Here is a 25,084-nt window from a genome sequence, read left to right as displayed (position 1 = left end):
TTCTGCTACCCACCTTTGTCCCTAAATGTGTGCGCTGCGACAAATCCACGTCCCAGCATGGCTATACAGCCACGTGCCTGGAGGTGGCCCTGCAGGAAGGCACGGGTGCACTTACCCATCCAGACATGCCTTCAGTTTGCCCGGGGTTCCAGGTGATGCTCATACAGTTCTCGCCAGAAGGGTGCAGGCAAAGGGCTGGGGCCCTGTCCCAGGGGCCCCTCTCTGCTGCTCCAAAGCTGTGGGACTCGAGGCAAGTTACTCAAACCAGCTGTGTGCCCTCTCCTTGTTGGTGTAATGAGAATAATGATGCTGCTCTCTACCCCCCACCCTCAGCACAGCACCTCTAATCCCCCAGAGTCTCCTAGGGGGTAGTTGCTAAAAATGCAAAGTCTGAAACTCTGCTGGTTCAGGTGCCCTGAGTGAGGCTCTGGCATCTGCCTGTTGAACTCTGTCTGTAAGTGATGATGTGGAGAAGGACAGATGTCAAGTTAGGGGTCCCTTCAATAGTAAAGGTCGCAAGTCTCTGCATGATTTGTTATCTGTGAGACGAGGAGGGAGCCAGATGACACCCTCTCCCAGTTTTTGTGTTGGCTTTGGTCTACTTGGCTTCTGCCCGGGGACGCTGAGGCCTTGGCTGTTCCTGAGCTACGCCAGCTCATCCCTCCTTGTCATCCTCGACGACTCAGGGGATGGGGACTAGGTGTGGTGATGCTGCTCAGTTATTCAGAGTGAGAGATGGGGGATGTGTGGGGGTGGTTGGGGAAGAAGAGCCCCTCCTCAAGGCCTGTCTTATTACTGGGTGCTGCTACACCCAGTCCCATGAAGCTGGGAGGCTTGGGGGTGAAATGAGTGAAGATTGTTCCCGGGGCTCCTGGGAGTCAGGACACCAACGTTGCACACACACCACCCCTCCCATCAGCAGCACGCTCCTATCTCTTCCTTCATCTGTAAATGAAGGATAATAATACCCGAGGCTGTGCCCTGTGGGGTGATTAGAGGCTCCAGTGACACAGGACAGGAACAGGAAAGGGTTGTGACAACTACACAGTTTATCAAAAGCTCTTTTTTTCTACTTCCTGACCTGGTTCCTGTTTCCCTGCAACTCATTCATTCCCTTGGCCCTCATTCAACCCTTCAGTTTCATTAATGATGGAGAATGGGTTTGGGAATGATGGATGAGAATTAGAATAGTTCTTTTTTCTTTTCCCATCATATTCTAGCTCCAGGAAGAATGGAAGGGCCAGGGACCTCCCGGGGATCAGTGGAAACCCCATCAGGCACCCCTAATCATGGAACTCTGTGTGCCCACTCCTGCTGGTGAGATTGGCCAATGGAGTTACTATTTTTCTTTCTAATTTTGCACAGCTATGAGGCCTGTTATCATTTTCACCTCTCCCAACCTGACTGCTTGCTCTGCCGACTTCAAGCTCCAGCACCAGACAAAAAGACAACAGGCTGGTGGAGACTGTCCAAACAGCTCCCACAACTGCATGCAGCGAAATCCCTGTAATAAATCCCTTGTTTTATCACTTCCTAGTGCTTTTCTTTCCTAACCAAACCCTGGCTGATACAAGCATAATCCTATTTGCAAAATTGGACCTGGACTAACCGAGTGTTTTATATAATAGGCGACTCCAAGTCCACACTCTTCCAGTGCCCTTTGGGTTGAAGTCCTGCCGTTACCTGACTATTGCGTCTGATTTGTGTAGACTGGAGGCATTTCATTAAGGGTCCAGCTGATCTCCTTGTCTCAATTCTCTGTTGCCTGATTGAATTCTGGGTTCTTGCCACATCCTCCTGCCTTTATGGATATTTAAATATCTGAGCAGTGACAGCCATCTCCTTCAGGCATCAGCCTTGGCTCATAGCTGTGATGTCCTAATGTGACCAAGGACTCAGAGGAGTAGGGCTTGGCCAAATGACATCCGCTGATTGTGTTGACTGCTGGCTCTTTCTCCGTGGGGTCTCTGCAGGCCCTGCTGGGAGCGTTCACCTGCCCTCCCATGAGGTTTCCAGCTGCTGCCCTTCCTGACCCCTGGTTGTCGGAGATCCCGCCTCCCAGAATCTCTTTGCTGTGGTCCCAGCAGCCATCCAGGAGGTTCCCTTGAACAGACTCTGAGATCTGCTTTCTCTGACAGGACTCATACCTGGTCCATGGGAAGCAGCTAAGTGTGCAGGGTGCCCATCACTAGAAGTTGACTTCATGCCCATGTGTTCCCATCCCATCTTTGCCCTGCTGCTGCAACCCTACAGCCTACAGCTTCCCATCATTGGGTTCTTCAAGCAAGTGTCAGATATTAATCCGCCAGGTCTCCCCAAATCCAAGGTCTCCAATCAATTCATTGATGTGGGTCTCTTGGTCTGAGATGAAGGGGGATACACACTTCCACCCAGGACCCCTGCAAGGTTTCTCCAGGAAAATCTTTTTCACAGGCTCTCCGTCTCCAAAGCCTGACCTCTTTATATCCCTGATGTGAGTTATCTAACTAGTCCTTGACCATCTACTTTAAAACATTTACGTGGAGATCTATTTTACCATTTACTTGTAATCTGAAATCTCCTACCCCAGGTGTCCTAGAGAAGGCATCCTATATAATACCATGTTCTGTAGATTGAGAATACTTTCACAACAGGTCCCAGGGAGATGGTGCTCTCCCCAGAGTGTTACATGTGGGGTCTGGGCCACGGGGAAGCCCCAGAGGAGACGTGGGCATCAGGGGCCCTGTCTGGTGACCACAGCTCTTGGATTCCCGTGACTTCCACTAATAGCTGTGATTTGAAGCTGGCCAAACTGCCTTTCAGCTATAATTTATCTTCCTGCATATGTTTGCCTGGGGCTGTGAGAAATGCTGCTCAACCATCTGATGGTTGTTTCTTATTGGACATTTATTCATCAATATCATGTCAGGCTTTAGGCTGACAGCCACTGGAAAGAGCTGGAAGCCCAGGTGCCATACCTTAGTAGGGGCTACACTCCCAGCACAATGCTCCCTTCTCCTATCCTGCCTTAGTTGTCTAGCATCTGTATCACTACCTTGCTGCATCCTCTTCCATCTTTTTTTCAGGAATGCCTTTCCTTCTCTCCTGCCTCAAGAAATCCCTATTCATCAAGTTCTCTTGTCTCTGTAACTAGATTACAAGTGACTCAATGTCATACAGGGCACTTTGTCAGACTCAGAGAGGTTCCAGGATGGCTCAGAGTTCATACCAAGGCTTAGCAACACATGCGGAAAAGGATCAAGTTAGATGTTTCCAGTGGCTCTGAGCATGAGACATACAGCATTCAGAAGTATTCTCTGAAGGGCAGGGAAAGCAGAATGCAGTAGAGAACTTGACTTTATTTGATCTTTAATCTTTAAGCTGGTATCTTCTCCCACCCTCTTTACCATAGAGAAGCCACCATACTGGAGCTGAGGAAATTTGTTAGTGAGGTGCCCAAAAGACTCCCAAGACTGGAGTTCCTGAGTTCCTGGAGAAGTAGAGGGAGATAGTGAGAAGAAAAGCAACAGTGAGAAGCTGTGTTGTGCCAGGCATGCTCTCAGCCCCTGCCATGAATTCCCCAGTGTTCGCTCTCCCAACTACTCAGTGTGGTGGTGGATACTCTCATCAAGAACCCACTTCACCAACTTCACAGTCTGGTGATAGTGTCTTCCCCAAGTCATGGCTCATAAGTGGCAAAACTAAAATATGAACTAGGAGGTCCTCCTCCGGAGTCCACACTGGGCATCCCTCTATTGTAACTCCACTGGCTTTGCAGCCTGGGAGGCAACAGGACAAATCCTCATCCTGCTACTCTCCAGTAGGCTCTGATTTGGGGCAGATCACTTGCTGTATCCATCAGTCTCAATTTCTAAGTTGAAGATGAGCACAGTAACAGTTGGCTGTGAAGGTGAGAGAGGCAGTAAAATGTTGAGGATCGACTGATGGAAGAGACCCTCCTGCTTCCTCTCCCCTTGCCTCACACAAATGCATGCACTGAATAGTTTATCCTGGTAAGGGATAAAGCAGGTTGTTCTAGGTCGTGTTAGTTTGGCATGGGTTCGAACCTTCCAGAAAAGAAACAGCATCTGAAGAGATGCACGGTGTGTGCAGCAGCGGGGGGCGGGGCGGGAGGGGAGGCAGAGCAGAATCAGGAGTCCCCACCCAATGTGTGTCCTCGTCAGGAAGAGCCAGCTGACCTGGCTTACTGTACCCCCACTGCCTGTCGCACCCACCACGTCATGGTGATCTTTCAGGTGACTTCCCCCTTTTCACTGACTACTACACATTTCCCCCTTAAAAATAGCACTTTATTGATTTTTCTTTTCCTAAAACATAATTTATGTTCACAGGGTAAATTTTGCAAAGCATAGGCAAAAGTAGAAAGCTCAGAGTCACAACCATGACAACCTCTTGATTACTCACCATCTCTCATTCTCAGGATTGAACAGGTAATTTTTCTTTCTTTGACTTGTTACTATTTTGCTAGACCCTTCCCCATGAAGCTGATGCTTCCCACTGATCTTCGGCCCACACCCTTGGGCCAAGGGACACAGGTATAGGTGCAGTGACGGGTCTGGGCCCCACACGGGCATCCCAAAGAGACATTCCAACCCACTGAGGATACAACAGAGTCACTTGCTGCACCCAGCATTCTCCTTCCTGGCCCATTCTCTACAGTGGCCCTGTCTTGTCTATGCCACCTGCCATCCACCTGTCGCTCTGCCACCACAGGACTGTTGCAAAGGCCCCCACTGCTCTCCTGACCACTGTCTTTACCCTCCCTCCATTTCTTCTCTGCACTTAGGCCACTGGTCCTTCTACAGTGCAAACCCTATCCCATCACTCTTCTGCCCGGAAGCCATGCATTGTGCACTTTGGCCCACAGGATGAAGTCCTGCCTCGCCTGCCTTCTCAACGTGGACCCTAGTGTCAGCAGGGCCAGATAAACTCCAGGCTCCCCCAGCCCTCCTTCTCCTTTCTTCACCCCCTGAGGTGGAGCCTGGTCATCCTCCCCATCTCAGAGTGAATGCCACCTCCGTGTCCCCAGTAGATGATTTTGGGGCTCTGCTTGCCTCCCGACTCCTGGACTCCCTGACTCCCCACCTCCAGGACGGCGACATTAGCTTTGGTTCCACCTGGCCCCCACTTCACTGAGCAGGGCTTTTGGGTCTGAATTAGGAGTGGGCACTGCTGGCTCATAAAAGAATCAGGACTGGCACCTCCTCTCTGACCTCTAAGCATTGAGGTGACTGGACCACTTTCCTAAGGTCCATGAGAAAGGGTGAAAGGTAATATTATCCTTTCTCATGGCTTTAATTGTCATTAGGGTGACTGACCATCCCAATGTGCTTGGGACCGAGCTGTTTCCCTGCTTGCAGGACCTGGAGTGCTGACACCAGAAAGCCCCAGGCAAGCTGGGATGAGCAGGTCGCCCCAGATACCATCTAGTGCTGGGAGTTTCACAGATTTGTATCTGCAGCCCCAGCCTCTCCCCTGACTCCAGATCCTGGGATCAAACACCTAGGTGGGGTTGGGTGACTGGGTGATGGGCACTGAGGAGGCAATGGGCAGGATGTGCACTAGGTGTTATGCTATATGTTGGCAAATTGAACTCCAATTTTAAAAAAAAGAAAAAATACACCTAGGTGGTATTTCTACCCTGATGTGTAGTGGGCATCTCATCCCTGTGGGCATCTTATGCCCCTGCCTGCTGAGCTCACTGGACTCCACCCATCCTTAAAAGTATCCCCCTGCTTCCCGCCCCAGGACTTTTACACTTGCTATGTCTTCTGTCCCCTGCTCTTCCTCTTTCAGCCTGAGTTTCTTCCTCACAGAGTCCTTTCCAGATCTAAAGCAGCCCCCCCTTCCCTGCTATTATTCTCATGCTGTCATATCACCTGGCTTATATCTCTCCTGATACTTACCCAGCCAGAAATCATTCTGCTCACGGCGCTAGGATGGAAGCCCATGACGGTGGGGAGTTTGTCCTGTTTGTCTACAACAGGGCCTGGCACACAGGAGCCTCAACAATTTTGATGAATGGAAGAACTAATCGATATATTGGAATAAAAATGTACTTGAGAGACAGAACCGAACGATTTTCCCAAAACAACTTCTGAGTCGGAGGATATTATTCACTGACAAAACGTCATGACTCTTCCATCATTTTATTTATGTATCTTCCCTCTCCGCATCTCGAGAGGGCAGCCAACGGTGGAACTTTTCCTACTAGAGTATGAATGCAGAGAGCAAATTGGGAGATTTGTCATCAGCCCTGGAAGGGAACATTCAGCATTTTACTGGATAGACCAAAGGATCATTAATTTTTTGAGATTTTATTTTTTTTTTAGAACAGTTTTGGATTCAAAGCAAAATTAAGGGGAAGGGACAGGGAGTTCCCATACACCCTCTACCCCCCACACCAGCACAGATTCCCCCACTACCAACACTCCTCACCAGAGGGTACATTTGTCACAACCGATGAGCCTGCATTGACACGTCATAATCATCCAGGGCCCCTAGTTGACATTGGGGTTCACTGTTGGTGCTGCACATTCTGTGGGTTTGGACAAATGTCCTAGAGAATAGTTTCACTGTCCTAAAAACCTTCTCTCTTGGCCTGCCATCCACCCCTCACCTCCTTCCACCTCAGGCCAGCACTGACCTTTTTACTGTCTCTATCCTTGTGTCTTTTTCAGAATGTCACACCAGACTGGTTCCCTTTACTTAGTTCTAGGCATTTAGTGTCCCTCCATGCCTTCTCCTAGCCTGATAGATCATTTCTTTCTAGTAATGAGTAATATCTCATTGTCTGCATGGACCACAGCTTATCTATTTATCTACTGAGCTTTGCATTCCTGCCGGGAATGAACGAGAGTTCCTGTTGTCTCTACCAGCACTTAGCGTTGTCACTGTTCTGGATTTTGGCCATTCAAACAGATTTGTAGTTTTGTTAATTTTTAAAATAAGGAAAATATAAAATACCGGCATCAAAACAGTTTTTAATGATGCTCCTAGACATGGATATCATTGTTAAAGTTCGATGTGATGCTTCAGGGTTGTTTTTTTTTTTTTTTCAATTAATAGGTGCATTTTGATTTTTATAAAACCAGTGTAATAGTGCATATTTTGTTGGTAACTGCTTTACTTTTTACTTTGTAGGCCATGATAATCTTTATATACACCATTTTTTAATTTTTTAAAAGGTGTTTTTTATTTATTTGACAAAGAGAGAGAGCACAATCAGCGGGAGTGGCAGGCAGAGGGACAGGGAGAAGCAAACTACCTGCTGAGCAGGAAGCCTGATCAATCCTGGGACTCCAGGATCATGGCCTGAGCCAAAGGCAGACCCTTAACTGACTGAGTCACTCAGGCGTCCCTACACTATTTCTCATAGTTGTATGATATCCCTTATATACATGAATCTTAAAATCTAACAAGATTGAGACAAACATGCTAGTGAATATGTCTTTGCATAGATTTTTGTCATTCCCTGTAATAAATTCCTTGCAGTGAAATTAGAGGGCTGTGAAGTTCTTAAACTTTTGATATTTATAACTAAATAACTCTATGGAAAGGTTAAATGAATTTTTATTTCCCAACATATGAAAGTATATCTGTTCTCAAATGTCACCAATATTAAGTTTGGTGAATTTAAAAAATGTTTGCCAATTTGGATCTACTTTACTGTGGTTTAATCTCCACTTCTTTGAGGATGGGAAATGTAGTTTTTTTTGGCATTGCCTTCTGGAAGAGAGAGTAGAATTTTTTCTATAGACTGTCACACGTGTCACTAAGGAGGGAGCACAGTGGGGTGATGAGGAGACAATGGGTGGGTGGGGCTGGGTGGGGGAAGGAGGGACAGCCAGGTGCTGAGTCTGATCACCTGAAAAGATTCAGGGGTCCTTTGCTCCCATGCTTCTTAAATTCAGGTTGGTGAGGAGAGAGATGGGCACTGACTTTAATGTTCAACAGAGACAGAGAGGACCGTTTATTTAAATTTAATTTTTACCATCATCCGTGAGTGCCCAGGGCAGTGCTTGGCACTGAATATACTGCTCCTTTGACTAAGGCTTCAGCTCCAGGATAGTGTCTCTGAATCTTTGAGAACTTTCCATGGTTATGGGGATCTCAAAGTCCATCTCTGGCATCAGAATGGATGGAGATCCATGGTCAATAATTAAGCCAGAACTTTGCCAAGAAGGTCTGGACATTTATGAAAGTATCTCCAGCTTCAGAAGGCGGACCAAGTGTCCCACTGCCACTTTCCATAGAGGATGGAACCAGGTAGGCTGAGACTACCAGTGGTGGGGAGGCAACTCCAAGGGAGGGCAAAAATCTGTGCTCCCACTAGGGTGAGGGCCTGGGGAGAGGGGCTTTCTCCACCTAGGGATGGAAGTAAACACAAATCCCTTCTGTTGTGGTTCAATTTGTAAGTGAGTGGCTTACCAGAGGAACACTGTAGTTAAATCTCATATCTGAGCTTTATAAAGATGCTAATGACTAGGGTGCCTGGGTGGCTCAGTTGGTTAAGCATCCGACTCTTGATTTTGGCTCAGGGCATGAGATGGAGCCCCACATTGGGCTCTGTGCTGGGTGTGGGGCCTGCTTGAGATTCTCTCTCTCCCTCTGCCCTTCCTCTCTCTCTCCATCTCTAAAAAGAAATAAAAATAACAAAAAAAATAAAGACGTTACATACTATTTTGCAAGGTACCAGGCCTGTCTGATGCTCATGTGTAATCCTATATAAGATTATTCCATGCTGTTTAAAGTCTATTTGCAAAGAGGACCAACATCTATAATGGTCTATTTTATGAGAAGAAAAAAAAAAAAAGGAAAGGAGAACAGTTTTGTAAATGCCTTTCTTTGTAATTTTCACAAGACTACGATGTTTTGTTTGAATTGAATTGTTCACTGTTCTTCCTGGTTTGAAATTATGGAGAGTGTATGGAAACGCAGTCTGTCCAACTCTGTCAAAACTTGACTTTCCAAATATTTAATGTTTAACTTTGCCAAATGGTTTTCACACCCAGAATCTATTTCCAGAACCGCAAAGGGATTCCTCCCTTCTTTCTCATTTGGGCGTGGAGACCTAGCAAGTGGACAGGCTGATCCCGTCCACCAGCAGAAGCAAACTTCCTAAGTGAGCCAGCCGTGAGTGCCAGCCCAGAGGAGCGCTCAAGTGCATAAAGGCACTCATCCATTTCTTGCTCATCCTTCCTGATTCCTGAAAGCACAAGCAGACGTAGATGGGGAAGTAGCTTCTAGAAAGGGGTTTTTATGCAGTTAGAAATCTCCTTAGGTGTCCTGAATTAATCCCTAGGTAGGCAATAGCATGCTTGATTTAAAGACGTCAAAACATTTTTTTAAATTAGACCTTCTTAAAAAAAAAATAAATAAATAAATTAGAACTTCTTCCATCAGAGTGTTGAACTAGATACATTTATTAAACAGTGCAGAACACAGCATCTTTTATGCTCACTGATGATGGTTGAATGGGAACAAAATTTAAACTTTCTGTATTTTAGACATCTCATCTCCTCATAAGCAAGTGGTGATATGTGCAAGGTGGGACAGCCCACTCCAGAGTCATTTTTTGTAAATGATTAATATTTTCATCCAATTATTAATTCACCAAACATCATTTGTGCTTCAGCCTGGGATTGTTGTTCAGGAAGAGAAGATGAATAGCAAAGTCAAATGGAAACCCAGAGGCATGCTGGGTTTAATACCGCTGTGAGCATCCACTTTTTAGTTCTTATCCATTGTTGTTATTACTCTGTTTTCCTCTGAAGATAGAGGATGTTGCATTTGTAAACTAATCTTTTTTTTTTTTTTTTTAGATGGGATAGGTACTGGTTTCTTTTTTCTCTTTAAGCATTTCTTCACCTTAGATGTTTAAAAGATGAACATTTAGTTGTGATGGTAACAGAAATAATAATGTGCCTTCATAAAGCCCGTGAAATTAATATGCACAGTACACTCTAAATAAGAATGTCATTGTCCTTTTGGTGTTGGGACTATTAAGATACAAAATGGGAGCAAGCCAATTCCAGGTATAACAGAAGCCAGGGGGTCCTGAGCAGAGGAAGGACTTGTTTCTATTCACATTTTGAAGAATAGGGAGGCAGAGAGTGGTAAGGAGGCTCTTTCAGTGATGCTGGTAGGAGAGGAAGGACTCAGATTCAGAATGTGTTTTTAAAGGTGAAGGTAATAGGATTCATGGATGGATTGGATCTGGAGCATTAGAGAAAGAGAAGAAACAAGGACAATTTCTAGGTTCCTGCACTGGACAACTATACTGGGCAACTTTTAGTTTCTTGCACTGGGCAAATGGTGCTATTTGTGACAATGAAGAGGATGGTTAGATCAGAAGAGGACACCTGGGAGGCAATGATCAACAGCACAGTTTTGACTGTTAAGTGGGAAACACTGCTCTCAAGTTGGGTTTCCTAGAAGGAGTGCCTGGACTGGAGATTCCTGTGCATGTGATTTAGAGGGTGGGCTCTCAGGAGAAAAGTTATGTGGGGTAGAGCAGGGACCTGATGCCACAGGGAACTCTTCAGCATGAGTGGCACTGTGGCATGGTCTCTCTTTGATGCAAGCAAGCAGGCTGGGTTTTTGTATCCCCGTAACAGCGAACTGGCTAGGGTACTCACTCACCCCTTTGAGGGCATAATCTCCCCAACATTTCTGGATGAGGTGTCTTTCATCAGCCCTCATCTCTCAGCAGCCATGGGGATTCTGTGGAAAGGATGCAGTTGTGAGCTACTGGCAGCCAATACGTACAATCCCTGAGTGAGGGACACACTGGCTTGCAGAAGGTCTATTACACTGCCAGGTAGACAACCAAGTAGAGTAGTAGAGTAGCAACTGGAGCTCAGAGAGGAAATTGGGGCTTGGGGGGATAAAGGTAGGGGAGCAGCAGTGTGTAGCCTGGTTTTTAAAGCCATGAAACTAGCTGAGAACAAGTCAGGAGGTAATGGGATGCGGAAGAGAATAGCCTCAAAAACTGAGGCCTCTAGCAACTCAACATTCAAGGGTTGGAAGAGCAAGAGGAACCCACAAAGGGACCTGGAATGGAGAGACTGGTGAGGTCGGAGGAAAATCTGGACAGAAGGCGTCCCAGAGCACCTTGGGCAATGTGTGCCTGGAAGGAGGGTGGCCAAGTAAGGGGGCATTGAGAATGGACTCCTTGAGTTGGGCAAAAGGGAGGTTACTGGTGAGCTCAGTGAGAACAGTCTGAGAAGAGTGATGCAAAGTGAATCCAGGCCAGGATGGGCTCTACAGAGAAAGCATGCTGCAGCAACAGGACAGACTGTACACAGTGGAGGTGGGCTGCTCCTGCTGGAAGGGGGTGCGTCAGAGGGAATGGGTGCGAGGTGGCCAAGAGGGGATGGAGGTGAAGAGGCAAGAGCTTGCTCATCAAGGCCTTGGATGCCATGTCAAAAAGCTGGGATTTTAGGCAACAGGAGAAACCACCGGAACGATTTTAAGGAGAGAATAAACATAGTGGGATTTGTGTCTCATTCTGGAAAAAATTTTATGCCCTTGTATGTAGGTTTGTGTGCCTACACTGCACACCCTTTTTAAAGCCATAGGAAATCATCATGAGGGTGTGTCTCCATAACTGTAGTTTCATTGTATTTTCCTGCAGCTTAGAAGAGTTTTCACCTCTGTAAGTCTCTGAGCCAGCTTGGATACTCACTTTCAATTTCTTTCAACACTTTTTTTTTTTTTGAAACAATGGTGCTTAGAAAATGATACAAAAAATAAGAAAAAAAAAAAGGAAAATTATTAAGAATTTCTCCCAGGAGTTTTAACATTCTCATCAGCATTTTCTTCTTGATTCATCCAAAGAAATCTTTCTTTGCAAAATGGGTTAAGCGTTATTGTCAGATAGCCCTGTGAGTTTGACATGTCCAATTTTACCCATATTTTAGCCAGCTGAGTTCAAAACAAGGACCATAATTTCCTGGAAACATCTGGTTCTCTATCCACCATCTGGCATGATCTTGGTAACTCTTAACTGTTATTTTGTGCCATTTTATCAACTTTTATTTATTTTACATTATTCATTCGTCTTGGAAAGGATCCTTAATGCTTATCAGAACACACTTCTTTCTAGTCTCCTTCCTTTTAAAAACAGTAGAGCTCAGTTGTACTTTTGTTCTAAGAAAGCAACAAAAATGTTTCATACTTAAGCTCTCAGGCCATGCTGACTTGGTATAAAAAAGTTTTCTTCAGTATATATTCCCTAAGGGTGCATTAGAGTTTTTTGTTAACCAAATCTTACTGGCTTTCTGACTGTTGGTGGGAATATAAATTTGTGTGATTGCTTTGGAACACTTGGAAGAATCTACTAGATCTGACAATTTAGAAACCTTATAGCCTAGCAATTCTATTCCTGGATGTGTACCAAACAGGAATGTGTACATGTGTTTGTAAAAAGAAAAATACCAGAATATTCATAGTGGCGCCCAACGGAAACCTCCAAATGCTCTTCAGCGCAGGAGTAGATAGATTGATCATGGTATATTCGCAAAACGGAATACTATACAGTTGGAAGAATGAATAAAATACAACCACATGCAACAATATGATTGAATCTCTTAAGCATGATATTGGGCAAAGTATATACTATTACTATTCCATTTATATAAAGTTGGAAAATAGGCAAAATGAATGTATGGTAGTGGAAGCCAGGCTAATGAATGTCTTTGGGGAGACTTAGTGGCTGGAAGGGTCACAAGGGAAGACTAGCACAGACATCAGTCATGTCCTATTCTTGATCTGCTTGCTGGTTACTCATGTGTATTAACTCTATTCAAGTCTTTCAAATGGACATTTTTGATTTGTTCATTTTTTCTGTACAGATGTACTTCAATCTAATACCCTGTAATAATAAATTTCCCTCTTCATAAACTGGCTAGTTTGGTATAGAAGTAAAACACCTTACCTGATGCAATATGCAAAAATGTGCCCATTATGTCCCACTGTGAGAAAGTAAATATTTGCTCCCTGAGCCCTGTTTCCTCCTCTCAAACAAAAACATTAAATGACTCGGGGCACCTGGGTGGCTCAGCCAGTTGGGCGTCTGCCTTCAGCTCGGGTCATTGTCTCAGGGTCCTGAGATCGAGCCACACACGGGGCTCCCTGCTCTGCAGGAAGCCTGCTTCTCCCTCTACTTCTGCCTGCTGCTCCCTCTGCTCCCTCTGCTTGTGCTCTTTCATTCAGTCAAATGAATAGATGAAATATTTTTAAAAAATTAAAAAAACAGCCCAAAAAGCATAAAAAGAAATAAAATATTAGGACTAATTTTAAACATATTAATAAAAGTAAATGTGATAAATTTATCCATAAAAGGAAACTACTCTGAAAAAAAAATGAAACAGAACATCATGTCTGTGCTTTCTTAGTGGCTTCCTACCAACTCAAAGGATATTCGATTTCAGAACCACAGTTGAATTCTCACCTCTGATTTAGTCCCAAACCTCAGAGCACCCTAATCCTCTTTTCCTTCTTGAGGATGTTTCTTTAAGAGAGGTATCAGAGAAATGGTTCACCTCAGTCATCATCTTTGAACACTGAGCAGTTTCAACTTTCCATGTGACATCCTCCCAGACTTCTCAGTGTTCCCAGTTGGCATCTTTTTTTTTTGACTCTTGGCACACTGGGTCCACTACTTACACCCAACCATTAGCCATAGCCTTGCATCCTTTCTCTGTGCTTGTCCATTCCACCTGGCTTCAGGGACTTCTAGCAGCCCAGCTCCCGCCCAAGAAGGCAAGCTCCTGGAGGACTAGAGTCATTGCTCTTCTTCCCTTTTGGCTTTTGGCTTCACAGTCAAGTTCTTGATGGGTGCTTGGTAAATGGTTATTGTGGAATGATATCCCCTGGGTGTCGGTGATGCAGATAACAATGTTGAACATCTTCTACCTCTCAAGAGCATCCTTCTAAAACCGAATCTGTGCAAACAGAATGCATAAGAATGTGAGTTCTATGCATTGCACAAGCACAGAAGTTCAGTTCTGAGGCTGGTTTCCCATTTGGATTTTTGAAAATTATCTCATTTGGTACCTGGAGACCTTCCCACCATAGAGAATTGTAATTGCTGCTGAGACACTCTCAGCTTCCCCTTGATTGCAGCCAGAGGGATTGGATTTGAGTGTGGATTTACGCCCTTGACCACCTTTCCTACAGGGGAGGAGAAATGTGTCAGGTTCTTTTTCTTTGTAACCATCAAGCTCTTAATTAATCACGACAAGAGTGACATGTTCTCAGCTTCCACCCAAATTGAACCATCTCATATTTTCTCATTTCTTATTTTGAGCTTCATTTTTCTCATAGAATCCAGTTTCTCTAAACATTAGTATTTATAAACCAATGATCTGCTATACATTTGACATATTAATCCTACTGTTATCAAGTTCTCTGAAGATTGAACAAGATTGAATCATTTTGTGATTTAGAAAAGTTCTTTTTTCCCCCATGGTGCTACATAATTTGACAGGCTTCCTTAAGAATGTCAGAGGGTGCAGAGTTCACATTTAGCATGATTATGCTTCATCCAGAAGAAAGATTTTTCCAGATGGTTTGGAAGGCTAAGGGGCAAAATTTGGGAGACCAGGAAAAATTCCCAGCATATAATTTATGGGAAATGCCTGTTCAGTCCTTTTTACAAAATCCTTTCTTCCTTCCACTTTTGTCTTAGTCTGTTATCTGAAACTTTCTTTTCATGGGACTTGAACCTCTATGCCTTTTGTAGGCAACTTTTAGCCCCTCTGAGTGCTGGGGGACAGTATTCCTAATGTAGTTTGTTTATTAGATATGATCAGGAAATTGCCATTTTTGTAGGTTAAAGCTGTCAAATATCAGCAATTTCATATGGCTTGATCTAAATATTGGTTCTTGTGATTGTGTTCATTCATTCCTCAAACATTTGTCCAGCACCTGTCATGTGGCTGACACAGCACTAGGCTGTGAAGCTACAGCAGGGAATAAGACACAGCCCTGTCCCCTGAGAGCCTAATAGGGAGCAGCTGCACAAATGTCAGAAATTGTGTACAGAGTGCAAAACTAACACCATGATTGAGAGCTAGGAGTCATGGTGGGGCACTTGAGTCAGTGCTGGGGTAGAGTTGGGGCGAGCGGTGACCCTGGCAAAGGGAGTGGGAGTTGGCCCACTGAGGGAGAGATAGGAATGTAAAAATAACACCCTGGTTCTGGAATGTTCCAAGGTCTGGGGTCTGGAATGTTCCAAGGGGAATAGGACACACTTACCTATGGTGGAAAGAGAGAGCCTTTGGGGGTATTGGGGATCTCTGAGACTGAGAAGATGAGTAGAGGTTTGTAAACCATGCTATGGTTTTGGAACTTTTTCCAAGGGCAATGGGGAGGAGCACTTTAAACTGAGACATGGTTAATATGTGTGGTTTGAGGGATAGTGGGAGGGGCCAAAGTTGTGACAGGGAGGACCATCAGGATGAAGGCCCGGGTACACTTTTCCTTTGTTCTGCTGATTGTTTGTTCTTGAAGGGAATTGCTTTCTTTAATTTTGATGTGAAAACAGAAATCCTGCCATGATCCTACAAACCCACTGCCTATACAGAGGTTGAAACAACAGACCAGCCGGGCTTGGCACCATACTACCTCTGATAGGCAGTTCTGTCTCTTGCAGGAGCTGCATAGGGCAGCTCTGGGGCAGCTTGTCCAGCCACCAGCCATGGCAAATGGCAAGTGTTCTGGGCACATCAAGGATGGCAAGTCATTGTCTTGGGCTTGGAAGCCACACAAAAATACCAAGACACAGGCCGTGTCCCCAAGGCACAGTCTTGGTCCACTATGTAAAGGAGCCACAGAAATACACATTTTTGTTCAGAAATGCAAATAGGAAAGAATCACATATAGATGCAGCAGAGTACCTTATTTTGGAAAATTATCCCAATCTTTTGGAAGGCAAGGAGAATAGGGCATAGGCAGGGAGACCTGCTTAAATACTTAGTCCACAGTTGTTTTCATTTATAATTTAATATTAAAATCTAAGTCTAAAGCACATAAATTTATCTGATCCCGTACAGCACTTTGGCTACTGCCCCTAGCCCCCTGTTATTTTTCCAAGCTGGTCTAAATTTTCCAGGTTGTTGGAAACCCTGGTTATCCTGTGGCCTTCAAGAACATCTTACATTAAAGCCAGTCACACTGAGTTATGGTTTTTCCATCAACTAAACCTTTTCACCAAATTGCCCATGGCTGAAACTATTTTCTGATAGATAAATATTTTCAAAGTTCCACTGTCAAGCCCAGTTTAGAAATGTCAAGTTCGTAATGACTGTACCCACCAGTGTCTCTTCCTCCTTATGGCACTTTTTGTGTTTGTTTGTTTGTTTTGCCAGAGCAACAAATCTGGGAGAAAAAGTAGAGATCCACGTATTCAAAAGAAGTTCCAAAGAAAGAAACAGTATCTTCTTTGTTATAATTTACAATTATTTGAGAAGAAGTATCTTGATACTCTTTTATTTTAAAATCACACCCACCCTCCTGTTCAAATCCAGCTCTTGTGCCCATGACTGTTATGACTTATAACAAACAACACAAAGCAGCAAGAAATACTGTTTAAATTCCTCACAGAAGGGACATGTGGTCTAAAGTTTGAGGATGCACATATGTTTGGTAAAGTTAAAAGAAGGGATAGGGATAGGGTTTGTGTGTGTGTGTTTTCTGTTTTTGTTTTTGTTTCTCTCTTTTTCTAGAATTTAAATTCAATTAGCCAACATATAGTACATATTTGGTTTCAGATGTTGTGTTCAATAATTTATCAGTTGCATAGTTTTTAAGATCAAGAAATACAAGCCAGATTATTTAAAAATCAATGTAAAGTAGGGCACACACGAAAAGCAATATTCTAATTATGAAGTGTACTGCATAGTATTTTTGTTTATTTCTTTATGAGTTTATTTATCTGACTCTTCCCTAAGGTGGCAGCTGCTTCCTTAGAGGCGCTTCTGGCTGCACTGTGACGCCAGCCCCTGAGAAGGCACCCGGTACATGGAACAGCTATTAAATAAAGAAACAAACCCAGGGGTGAACGATCAGTGCAAGTGCTTCAGGACAGTGCTTTGGTCACATATCTCCTAGGGACTGAGCATTTGTCTCCCCTGCCTTCCCAAATTCCTATGTTCAAGTGCCAACCCCCAGGTGGCTATATTTGGTGATAGGGCCTTCAGGAAAGTAATTAAGGGTAAGTGAGGTCAAAAGGTTGGATCCTGGTCTGATAAGATTAGTGTCCTTACAAGGAGGAGAGAAGAGAGACCAGAGAACTCGCCCTCTGTCCACGCCCAAAGGACAGGCCACATAAGGACACAGGGAGAAGGTGGCCACCTATAAGCCAAAAAGAAAGCTCTCACCAGAAACCCAAACCAGCTGGAATCTAGATGGCAGACTTTCCAGTGGCCAGAACTGTGAGAAAATATATTTCTGCTGTTTAAGCCACTTGATGGTGGTAGTTTGCTATGGCTGGCTCAGCTGATTAGCTCATGCATATCTTGGTGTCCACTTGGCACATGGAGTCTGGGGTCACTTACCCATGGCCCCCGTCAGCTGATAGGTTTGCCACAATGAGGATTCCTCAGTTCATGTTTTCTATGAACTACAAGAAACTCCTCTTTTAGCAGCAGAGCCGATACTCCTGGTAGTGACTATGGTATTAGGGCTAGAACATCAGGGGCAATGTTCTTCCCTTGACAAGGTCAAGCTTAGGACTAGGGCACCCCAGACAGCTTCTTGGCAGAAAACTGCCAGTAATTCATGAAAACTAAAGTTCCGTATTAGTCCTTGGAGTCAGAGTAACATCAGCCCTCTTGGGAGCTACACCCTCAAGTTCATATCCTGAGCAGTTTAATAACCTGGGGACAGCAACACTGAATATTACGAATCTTTTAGAAATTCATGAAGTCAGAGATGAGGGTGGAGCTGCCTTTTCAAGATGATCGGACAATGGTTATGTTCTTGGAATAAAAATATCTTATCCTTGACAAATTAATATTTGTCCTGCCAATAGGTCCCTCTTGGTCTGCTTCTTTGGTGGAGATGCTCTGTGGCCTGTGCTGCCCTGCCAGGGGAGTTTTCATTTGGGGGTACAGTTAGTAGAGATGACCCACACCACTTGGAAGAGTCGGGGGTATCGGATTCCCATAGATCCTGTCGGCTTCCTGCCACCTGTTGGTTTTGCTTCTGTCTCTGGTCTGGCTTCCCGTGGTGGCCTCACACCATGGAGTTCTGCGGAAACTCAGTGCTTCAAAGCCAGGTCAGAGCTCAGCATGGCTCTCAGCTTGGAAAGGAGGCAGAAGAGGGAATGGCAGTTCTTAGGAATTTAGGGGGAGTGCAGTGTAGAGGGAGAACAAAGCAACATTTCATGGCCACCTCCAGAGGACCTGGGCTGCTCTTGAACCCATGAACTAGCGAAGAAAGTCACATCTAATTACAAAGTCATGAAGGGGGGCTCCAGCGGGCAAACAGATGAGGTGCAAGGTTGCCAGCAAGCAATACTGAGGTGTATCCAGGACCCAAGGCTGGACAGGTCCCTCTGAAGCTGGGAGGATTCACTCCTGTTTGTGCACACCTGCTTAGGAGGGTCATGGCACCTGGTTCCCATGCAGGGAAAGCTGTCATCCTGTATCACTCCTGTGCCAAGAGCACCACTGAGCAAGTTCTTCAGCCAAGTAGCCCTTTTCCTCAGAGAATTTACAATCCAAGGTGGAGGTGCCGGGTCTGAGCATAATCAGTCAATGCCTCCTGGCCACAGGACTTGGTACTTGGGGAAAATATCCCATGGATATGTCTTTGGTTTTCAAATATGGGCAGCATATGAGTATGATTAAAACATAATTAATACCATGATTTAAGATGAGTAGGACATCACAGTTGTCAGCATCCAAGTCAAATTTACTAATGCTATTTGAAAATTCCTTGTCATGGTACACATCAAAAGTATAACTTGTTGGGCAGCCTGGGTGGCTCAGTGGCTTAGCGCTGCCTTCGGCCTGGGGCGGGATCCTGGAGACCAGGGATCAAGTTCCACTTTGGGCTCCCTGCATGGAGCCTGCTTCTCGCTCTGCCTGTGTCTCTGCCTCCCTCTCTGTGTCTCTCATGAATAAATAAATAAAATCTTAAAAAAAAGTACAACTTGTAACAAATCTCCATAACATGGATTCCTTATACTTTCTCTAAAAGGTGAACACCCTCAGACACATACTTATCGGAGGTATGCTTGTTGATTGATTAATTCCTGGAATGAAAAACAGCATCACCAGTCTCTGAGTTTATAGTGTGCACATCTGAGCCACCATTCCATGCCTAAAATATTTTCATGATTCATAATTACCCTTCATGAGAAAGATTGGATTTGCCTCCAGCATAGAGGAGAGAAAACTCCTTGTTCAAGAAATGGTTTTTGTAACAAGGAGATACCTTCACGCCGTGGGTTTTCAGCACTCACTCAGGCAGTGTCCTGGGAGGCTGACTGAGTTCTGCTCAAGGCTCTATGAAGCCTGCAGATCAGCGCCATGATATTAAGCAAAGGAGCGGGGATGCACGTGTTTTGGCTCAATGGAGAGCTGTTCTCAGCTCCTCTTAAAGTAAGAGTGACTCTGACTACCACCACAGATTTCAACTCCCCACCATCTCTGTCCAGGGCAAGGAAAAATCCTGATCCTAGGAAACATTGATCAAAGGAAGCAAAGACTTGGAAATGGTATTGGAGGTTCCTCATTGGGCATGCAGCCATCATATCACAGAGGGTATTTGAATCAAAGTCTTTGGAGAAGTGAGTCAAAGAGGACTCAGGGCTGGGATGTCTGACTGGCTCAGTCAGTAGAGCCTGTGACTCTTGATCTCAGGGTTGTGAGTTTGAGCCCCACATTGAGTGTAGAGATCACTTAAAAAGAAAAAGGACTTAAGGCTTAGTTGTGGCAAGCTGATCAATGAAGACCAAGAGGGATACATCAGGACCAGAAAGGAATAAATGAGCACAGAGTGAAGACAACTGTGGTTCACCAGGAGCCAAAAGGGATGGGGTCACTATACTAAAGTCCTCGGCCAAATCTGACCTGCTAAGTTTTTGAATGGCCTGTGAGCTAAGTAAGAATGGCTTTACATTTTCAAATGGTTGGAAAAGGAGCAGATGAAGACTGTTTTGTGGTATATGCAAAACACGTAAAAGTCCAATTTCCATATTCATAAAGACAATGGTTTCACTAAAACACAGTCTAGCTCATTCATGTATGAATGGCTTCTTTTACACCACAGCAGCAGAGCCTGGAAGTTGTGAAGAGGAAAAATGGCCCACAGAGTCTAAAATATCTGCTATCTATCCCTTTTTAGAAGCTTGCTGACTCCTGTTCCAGAGCATCACTGAAGAGAAATGCATTGTACGGCTTTTATTGTATGTTGTGTATATTAAATCACAAGCAGTCCTCAGAGTGTGGTCTGTGATCTCCGTGAAGTCTGGTGTTAAAACTGCCTGAGTTAATGTTAGGAACAGTATCAACCAGAGGTCTCCAGATAATGGTGCCTACAGTGGACAGAACCAGGAGACAACACGTCTTCCAGAGTTTGTGTTGGGCTCTCTCTCTGGTGGGCTGCATCTACTCAGGATAAAAAAGTGGAAGAAGAGAGCCTGGAGGTGTTATAAAGATCTGTAGTGACTAAGAAAGCCTAGTATGTGACAAAGTCACAAAGGAACAGAGACATTTGGCTCTTACGTTGACTTTCTATATGTTATGGGTTGAACTGTGTCCCCCCATTCCCAAATTCGTTAGTTGAAGCTCTAACCCCCAGCATCTCAGAATGTGAGCTTATTTGGAGACAGAGTCTTTACAGAAGTAATTAAGTTAAAATGAGGCCCTAATCCAAAAAGACTGGTGTCCTTATCAGAAGAGGAAATTAAGCCACAGACATGCACAGAGGGAGGACCACATGAAGACACAGAGAGAAGATGGCTGTCTAAGCCAAGGACAGACACCCAAAACAAATTCTCCCTCACAACCCTCAGAAGAAACCAATCCTGCCCACATCCTGTGCCCTATAGCTATGAGAAAATAATTTTGGGGGGCACCTGTGTGGTTCAGTTGATTAAGCAGCTAACTTTTGGTTTTGGCTCAGGTTGTGATCTCATGTGTCATGAGATTGAGCCCCAAGTGGAACTTCACGCTCAGCGAGGAGTCTGCTTGAAGATTCTCTCCCTCTGCTCTTCTACCCACTATCTTTCTCAAATAAATAAATCTTTTAAAAGAAGAGAACAATTTTTTGTTATCTCAAGCCATCCAGCCTGTGGTACTTTGTCATGGCAGCCAAGCGACTGATACACCACCTCATTTGATTTTGGAGTGAAATTGTGCTTAATATGCAAACATTTCTTTGTAAATCATTTCTCATTTCTGTCTAATTGTTCACAGATTTTGTATGTGATGATACATATTTGAAGCAAAAGAAACAGCACTGATAAAGGGCAGAGAGCTTTTCAAAAGTCATCCTGGCTGGTTGTTGGGATAGTTCGAGTAATTTACTATAGACAAAGCTGGGAAGCTGCTTTGCTTTAAACATTACTTTCTTCCACAGCAAGTGGAAAATTACTCTAAGAAGTGATTCTAAAAAGATTATTTTTGTTCTTTGTGACAAGTTTTCCAAAAGAAGTTACAAAAAGGTTGTCTTTATCTGGGCGATTGTTTGAACTGTCTCCTCACTGCCTCAGTTCTGCCCATTTTTGTCTCCACCTCCACTTCATCTTTTGAGTTCTTGCTTAACCAATAATACACACACCCAAGGTGGGATTTCTGATTTTTATACAGATTGTTAAAAATAGCACAACTGTGGGCAGAGGAATGACCATAGGAAGTGATTCACTTCCTCTGGTCAGCTTCTCGGACACCTACCAACTCCTGAGAAATAGAAATAATAGAAATTACACTGAAGGAATGTGGTGGGTCATTGCTAGACTGGACCTGTCAGTCCGGTGGGCTGACAACCATACAGGGCAGACAGCAGCTCAAAATCATTGAGTGCAAAATGACTTGCTCAAGGGACATGAGGGTCTGGCACCATCTCTTGATTCCTCTTTCCAGCAGTGACTAAGCTGATTTAAGATGCATTTCTACTTGTCACTGAGACTATCTTTGAAGTCTGGAATCATGCCTAACTTCCACTCCACAAATCCAATTCTTCCCTCTAACATTGAAATGGTATAGTGGATGGTCTCTACAACAGAGACACTTTCCCCTCTGCTTATGGGTACATGTTGGAGCTGGAGGTGGTGGTATGGACTTCCATCGGTGGCCTTTGGTCCAGTTCCAATAGACCCTTCAAGGTGGTCCAAACCATTCCATTTGTTTTGCTGGTCAAGGCTATGTTGGCTTCTCTTAAGACAGTGGTATGCCCAGACAAGAATAATTGTACTGACTTTGCGCCTTATCTGGTGTTTTACAGATTACATTTTCTCCAGTGAGGTCTCATTAATGTGCACTGGATCTGGACGGTCTTCAGTGTCCTTCCCTCAGGAGACAGAAGAGTGCTCAAAGGCCCCATAGGCTGACTAGGAGACTTCCCTGCCCCACCTCTGGCCAGAGAAATGGGAAAATGTGATTCCCCATTCAGGGGATGAAAGCTGGTGAGCCGTATTATGGAGGGTCTGAGCCCTCGGATGCTCCCGTTTCTCCTTTCTTTCTCTTACTTTCAGTAAAGCATATCACACAATTATTATTCAACTGAATCTATAAGCCCTGAATGAGGAATAAGTTTTTTGGAAGATGTAAATATATACTTTCAAAAATCACTTGACGAAATATTTTTTGGAACAAAGTGGATTAAAAATAAATAAAATGATCCATCAAATCAGAACAATCACAAAAAATCTATCAAGATTCATTAGCAAACTTCTAAAAGAAATCACTTAAGATGTTTTAGAAAAGGGGTGCCTGGGGGGCTCAGTCGGTGAAGCATCCAACTTAGTTTTGGCTCAGGTCATGATCTCAGGGTCCTGGAGTCAAGGCCTGCAACAGGCTCCATTCTCACTGCAGGGTCTGCTTGGGATTCTCTCTCCATCTTCCTTTACCCCTTCCATTCATGCTGTCTCTCTCAATCTCTCTCTTTAAAATAAATAAAATTTTTTTAAATAAATGTTTTGGAAAAAATAATTTGCAAAATGTTAAAGAATTTTTAAAAATGTTTTTAATCCAATACACAAAACCAGTGTTTTAATTCCACATTCTAGTCAGTAAAGAGCTTTGTGATGAAAAGGGAAAAAGGAAGAAATGTGGAGAGTGGGAGAGAGATGGAGAGGAGGAAATAAGAAATGAGGACAGATGGACAGGCAGGATGATTGTAAAGGAGAAGGCAGCGAGCTGCACAGGTGAGCCAGGGAAGCAGGGGTGGAGGAGAAGGACTGAGCTAAGAGCCCATGGGGCATCCCGAAGGGTCTCCAGATGACTGGTACCAATGCTTGTTGCCCATTACCCCATTATAATTTCATGACTGCTTTGTGGAATGCAGGTTGACCAGTCACCCAATATTTGCAAGTTTTCAATTGTTCTTTCTCCCAAGCAAGTCAAAGTGGCATTGAGAATGCACCATTTTAGACAGTGTGGGAAGGAGTGCACTCCAGTGGGGTCAGAGCCCATACCCCCTAAGGTTTGAATGAAGGGGGAGAGGAGGGCAGAGGACACTTTGGTCTGCAGGTTGCCAGTGCAACGCGCCAGAGTTTCTTAACCTGGGGCTTGTGAACCTCCAGAAATGACCTTCCCAACTGCAAGGACTTTATGTGGGTTTTCTCTTGGGAAGATAGTGTTCCTGCTCCTCCTATGCCCACTGGTGCTCTGAGCAGTCAGGGTCACAGGGAAGGGAGGCTGCCTCAACAATGAGATAAGGCTCCTTTCAGCAAGGAGATAAAGGGGAAAAAGAACAAATAGAGGTGCACCTCAATCACCATGGGTTCATCCAACTCGAAAAATCTCGGGTTCAGTGATTAAATCAAAAGGACCAGGGATGCCTGGGTGGCACAGTCAATGAAATGTCTGACTCTTGGTTTTGGCTCAAGTCATGATCTGAGGTCCTGATATCAGGGTCATGGGTTCAAGCAGCAGGCTGGGATTCACTCAGGGCAGAGTATGCTTGACTCTCTTACCCTCTACCCCTCCTCCACTGCACCCACTTCTCTAAAATAAATAAAAATTAAAAAAACAGAAGGACTAGAGCTGTAATTAATTTTTTTAATTATAAAATTGGGGCGCCTGGGTGGCTCAGTTGGTTGAGTGTCTGACTCTTGCTTGCAGCTCAGTTCATGACCTCAGGGTCACTGAAGTCCCAGGTAGGACTCCATGCTGACTGCGGAGCCTGTTTGAAGTCCTCTCTCCCTCAGCCCCTCCCCTCACTCAACAGCTCTCTCTCTCAAAAATAAATAAATAAATAAATAAATAAATAAATAAATAAATGGAATATATTGAAAAAAATCAGCAATTTGGAAATGCACAAAGAATGGAGGAAAGTACCATCTAGAATCTCATTCTCAGGGGATTAGTCAAAGTTTGAAATTTGGGATGTATTCACCCTTTCTCCCACATTTAAAAAATATGCATAGTTAAACATAGCAAACACATAACATATAAACACGGAAGCTATGTGTGCGACTTGCTAATCTTGAACGTGTCATCTTACGGACAACAGTGGACACAATGCTATGTAGGTATTAAACATTTATTTGCTTCATTGAAAAAAAATCACACTTGTGTGTGCTGGGATAAAACTCAGTACCGGGTAAAAAGTGATCAGTCCTATGGCTTCAGTACGGCTTACTGGGCCACGTGCAAGGGTCCAGAGGGCAGCATGGGACTTAGTTCTGGTTAAATAAGCCAGCTTCTCCCTCTTTGGCTTGCGCTTTTCAATAAATACCCAAAAAACTGTCAAGCCTAGAAGCTCTAGGCTGCCACAAGCAGGCGTTTCTCCCCCAGGCAGGTTATCAGCTCTGCCACGTTCTCCTTCAGACCCCCGGCTTTCTGTGATGCTTGTTCCTCTTCTCCTAGGGAGCCATTCCTGACTCTCTTGGAGATGAAAATCT

At 44.4% G+C, this 25,084-nt stretch overlaps 1 long non-coding RNA gene across 1 annotated transcript; it reads left to right on the top strand.

The window, feature by feature from the left end:
* Nucleotides 1–7,835: 7,835 nt before the first annotated feature.
* On the top strand, nucleotides 7,836–22,731 carry LOC140621673 (uncharacterized). Its single transcript, XR_012021451.1, has 2 exons — nucleotides 7,836–8,268; nucleotides 22,462–22,731. It is a non-coding gene; the product is annotated as an uncharacterized lncRNA (long non-coding RNA).
* Nucleotides 22,732–25,084: the final 2,353 nt, after the last annotated feature.

Source organism: Canis lupus, chromosome 30, assembly GCF_048164855.1.
Source record: "Canis lupus baileyi chromosome 30, mCanLup2.hap1, whole genome shotgun sequence".
NCBI lineage: Eukaryota > Metazoa > Chordata > Mammalia > Carnivora > Canidae > Canis > Canis lupus.
This window is presented reverse-complemented; position numbering and strand designations above follow the sequence as displayed.